The sequence below is a fragment of the Arachis stenosperma genome, chromosome 9 (genome assembly GCF_014773155.1).
Source record: "Arachis stenosperma cultivar V10309 chromosome 9, arast.V10309.gnm1.PFL2, whole genome shotgun sequence".
NCBI classification, from domain to species: Eukaryota; Viridiplantae; Streptophyta; class Magnoliopsida; order Fabales; family Fabaceae; genus Arachis; species Arachis stenosperma.
This window is the reverse complement of record NC_080385.1, coordinates 87,184,463-87,189,410: the sequence shown is the minus strand read 5'-3', so window position 1 is coordinate 87,189,410 and position 4,948 is coordinate 87,184,463. Positions and strand designations below refer to the sequence as shown.

At 39.5% G+C, this 4,948-nt stretch overlaps 1 non-coding gene across 1 annotated transcript; it reads right to left on the bottom strand.

Moving 5' to 3' along the window:
* Positions 1 to 381: 381 nt before the first annotated feature.
* LOC130952087 (small nucleolar RNA R71) lies at positions 382 to 485 on the bottom strand. The gene has a single exon (XR_009074268.1). It is a non-coding gene; the product is annotated as a small nucleolar RNA R71 (small nucleolar RNA).
* Between the last annotated feature and the right edge of the window lie 4,463 nt (positions 486 to 4,948).

Below are 4,948 nucleotides of genomic sequence, written 5' to 3'. Positions count from 1 at the left end.
AACAATAATGCAAGGAGAATGCTAGGTGATTTTACTAAACCAACGTCCAAATTTGATGGAAGAAGCATCTCCATTCCGGCCATTGGAGCAAACAATTTTGAGCTGAAACCTCAATTAGTTGCTCTAATGCAACAGAACTACAAGTTTCATGGACTTCCATTTGAAGATCCTTACCAGTTTTTAACTGAGTTCTTGCAGATTTGTGAGACTGTAAAGACGAATGGAGTAGATCCTGAAGTCTACAGGCTCATGCTTTTCCCTTTTGCTGTAAGAGACAGAGCTAGAACATGGTTGGACTTACAACCTAAAGATAGCCTGGACTCTTGGGATAAGTTGGTCACGGCCTTCTTGGATAAATTCTTTCCTCCTCAAAAGCTGAGCAAGCTTAGAGTGGATGTTCAGATCTTCAAGCAAAAAGATGGTGAATCCTTCTATGAAGCTTGGGAAAGATACAAGCAGATGACCAAAAAGTGTCCTTCTGACATGTTTTCAGAATGGACCATATTAGATATATTCTATTATGGTCTATCTGAGTTTTCCAAAATGTCATTGGACCATTCTGCAAGTCGATCCATTCACTTAAAGAAAACGCCTGAAGAAGCTCAAGAACTTATTGACATGGTTGCAAATAACCAAATCATGTATACTTCTGAGAGGAATTTCGTGAATAATGGGACGCTTCAGAGGAAGGGAGTTCTTGAAATTGATGCTCTGAATGCCATATTGGCTCAGAACAAAGTGTTGACTCAGCAAGTCAACATGATTTCTCAAGGTCTGAATGGATGACTAAATGCATCCAACAGTACTAAAGAGGCAGCTTCTGAAGAAGCTTATGATCCTGAAAACCCTGCAATAGCAGAGGTAAATTACATGGGTGAACCTTATGGAAACACCTATAATTCATCATGGAGAAATCATCCAAATTTCTCATGGAAGGATCAACAAAAGCCTCAACAAGGCTTTAACAATGGTGGATGAAATAGGCTGAGCAATAGCAAGCCTTTTCCATCATCTTCTCAGCAACAGACAGAGAATTATGAACAAAGCACTTCTAATTTAGCTAATCTAGTCTCTGATCTGTCTAAGGCCACTTTAAGTTTCATGAGTGAAACAAGATCCTCCATTAGAAATTTGGAGGCACAAGTTGGCCAGCTGAGCAAGAAATTAACTGAAACTCCTCCTAATATTCTCCCAAGCAATACAGAAGAAAATCCAAAAGGAGAGTGCAAGGCCATTGATGTGATCAAAATGGCCGAATGCACAAGGGAGGAGAAGGACAAGAATCCCAATGAGGAAGACCTCATGGGACGTCCCTCAAGCAAGAAGGAGTTCCCTATTGAGGATCCAAAGGAATCTGAGGCTCATATAGAGACAATAGAGATTCTATTAAATCTCCTTCTGCCATTCATGAGCTCTGAAGACTATTCTTCCTCTGAAGAGGATGAAGATGTAGCTGGAGAGCAAGTTGCTCAATATCTAGGAGCCATCATGAAGCTAAATGCCAAGTTATTTGGTAATGAGAGGAAGCATGAACAGCTTTTCTCAATGCAGAGTCAAACAGAGCCCCCACAGTCAAACTCTAAGTTTGGTGTTGGGAGGCCACAACCAAACTCTAAGTTTGGTGTTGAACCCCCACATTCAAACTCTAAGTTTGGTGTTGGGAGGTCCTAACATTGACCTGATCACCTGTGAGGCTCTATGAGAGCCCACTGTCAAGCTATTGACATTAAAAAAGCGCTTGTTGGGAGGCAACCCAATTTTTATTTATCTAATTTTATTTTATTTTCATTGTTCTTTTATGTTTTATTAGGTTCATGATCATGAGGAGTCACGAAAAAAATATTAAAATTAAAAATAGAATAAAAAATAGCAGAAGAAAAATCACACCCTGGAGGAAGGACTTATTGGCATTTAAACGCCAGTAAAGAGCATCTGGCTGGCGTTCAACGCCAGAACAGAGCATGGAGCTGGCGCTGAACGCCAGAAACAAGCATGGAACTGGCATTCAACGCCAGAAACAAGCATGGAACTGGCATTCAACGCCAGAAACATGCTGCACATGGGCGTTGAACGCCTAGAACATGCATCACCTCGGCGTTCAAACGCCAGAATTGTATGCAAAGGCATTTTACATGCCTCATTGGTGCAGGGATGTAAATCCTTGACACTTCAGGATCTGTGGACCCCACAGGATCACCTCAGGATCTGTGGACCTCACAAGATCCCCACCTACCTCACCCTCTCTCTCTATTCATGGTCATCCCTTCTGTTTTCCATTCACCACTCACATCCATCCATCTCTTTCCCACCCAATCCCACCCATATAGCTAAATACACACATCCCTCCATCTCCTCCATATTTTCTTCTTCTTCTTCTATTCTTTCTTCTTTTGCTCGAGGGCGAGCAACATTCTAAGTTTGGTATGGTAAAAGCATAGCTTTTTTATTTTTCCATAACCATTGATGGCACCTAAGGCCAGAGAAACCTCAAAAGAAAAAAGAGAGAGAAAAGGGAAGACAAAAGCTTCCACCTTTGAGTCATGGGAGATGGAAAGATTCATCTAAAGGGTCTATATCTCAGTGGTAGAACATTCGACTGCAAATCAAGAGATCCCTGAGATACCTCAGGGGATAAATTTTCCTCTATACAATTATTGAGAACAACTCAGCACTTTCTTAGAAGATTTGAGTTACAATCTAGAACAATTAAGGGTGGAACATCAAGAGCACTCCATCATAAAATAAGAGAAGATCAAAGAGCAATGAGGAAGGAGCAACAAAGGCAAGGAAGGGACATAGAAGAGCTTAAGGACATCATTGGTCCTTCAAGAAGAAGACGCCACTAAGGTGGACTCATTCCTTGTTCTTATTTCTCTGTTTTTCGATTTTTTATGCTTTATGTCTATTTATGTTTTGTGTCTCTACTTCATGATCATTAGTGTTTAATAACTATGTCTTAAAGTTATAAATAAATTCCATGAATCCTTCACCTCTCTTAAAAGAAAAATGTTTCTAATTCAAAAGAATAAGAAGTACATAAATTTCGAAAATTGTCCTTGACTTTAATTCAATTATATTGATGTGGTGACAATACTTTTTGTTTCCTGAATGAATGCTTAAATAGTGCATATTTTTTTATCTTGTTGTTTATGAATGTTAAAATTGTTGGCTCTTGAAAGAATGATGAACAAAGAGAAATGTTATTGATGATCTGAAAAATCATGAAATTGATTCTTGAAGCAAGAAAAAGCAGTGAAAAAAACAAAAGCTTGCGAAGAAAAAAAATGGCGAAAAAATAGAAAGAAAAAGAAAAAACAAGCAGAAAAAGCCAATAGCCCTTAAAACCAAAAGGCAAGGGTAAAAAGGATCCAAGGCTTTGAGCATCAATGGATAGGAGGGCCCAAGGAAATAAAATCCAGGCTTAAGCGGCTAAATCAAGCTGTCCCTAACCATGTGCTTGTGGCATGCAGGTCCAAGTGAAAAAGCTTGAGACTGAGTGGTTAAAGTCGTGATCCAAAGCAAAAAGAGTGTGCTTAAGAGCTCTGGACACCTCTAACTGGAGACTCTAGCAAAGCTGAGTCACAATCTCAAAAGGTTCACCCAGTCATGTGTCTGTGGCATTTATGTATCCGGTGGTAATACTTGAAAACAAAATGCTTAGGGCCACGGCCAAGACTCATAAAAGTAGCTGTGTTCAAGAATCAACATACTTAACTAGGAAAATCAATAACACTATCCAAAATTCTAAGTTCCTAGAGAAGCCAATCATTCTAAACCTCAAGGGAGAAAGTGAGATGCCAAAACTGTTCAGAAGCAAAAAGTTACAAGTCCCGCTTATCTAATTAGATTAATATTCATTGATATTTGGAATTTATAGTATATTCTCTTCTTTTTATCCTAATTGATTTTCAGTTGCTTGGGGACAAGCAACAATTTAAGTTTGGTGTTGTGATGAGCGGATAATTTATACGCTTTTTGGCATTGTTTTTAGGTAGTTTTTAGTATGATCTAGTTACTTTTAGGAATGTTTTCATTAGTTTTTATGCTAAATTCACATTTCTGGACTTTACTATGAGTTTTTGTGTTTTTCTGTGATTTCAGGTATTTTCTGGCTGAAATTGAGGGACCTGAGCAAAACTCTGATAGGAGGCTGACAAAGGACTGCTGATGTTGTTGGAATCTGACCTCCCTGCACTTGAAATAGATTTTTTCGGAGCTACAAAACTCCAAATGGCGTGCTCTCAACGACGTTGAAAAGTAGACATCCAGAGCTTTCCAGCAATATATAATAGTCTATACTTTATTTGGGAATTGACAACGCAAACTGGCGCTCAACGCCAGTTCTATGCTGCATTCTGGAGTCAAACGCCGGAAACACATCACGACCCAGAGTTGAACGCCTAAAACACGTTACAACTTGGCGTTCAACTCCAAGAGAAGCCTCAGCTCGTGGATAGATCAAGCCTAGCCCAAACATACACCAAGTGGGCCCCAGAAGTGGATTTATGCATCAATTACTTACTCCTGTAAACCCTAGTAGCTAGTCTAGTATAAATAGGATAGTTTACTATTGTATTAGACATCTTGGGACGTTTAGTTCTCAGATCATGGGGGCTGGCCATTCGGCCATGCCTGGACCTTTCACTTATGTATTTTCAACGGTGGAGTTTCTACACACCATAGATTAAGGGTGTGGAGCTCTGTTGTACCTCAAGTTTCAATGCAATTACTACTATTTCCTATAAATTTCATTTATTCCTGTTCTAAGATATTCGTTGCACTTCAACTTGATGAATGTGATGATCCGTGACACTCATCATCATTCTCACCTATGAACGCGCGTGACTGACAACTACTTCCGTTCTACCTTAGACCGGGCGCATATCTCTTGGATTCCTTAATCAGAATCTTCGTGGTATAAGCTAGAATTGATGGCGGCATTCATGGG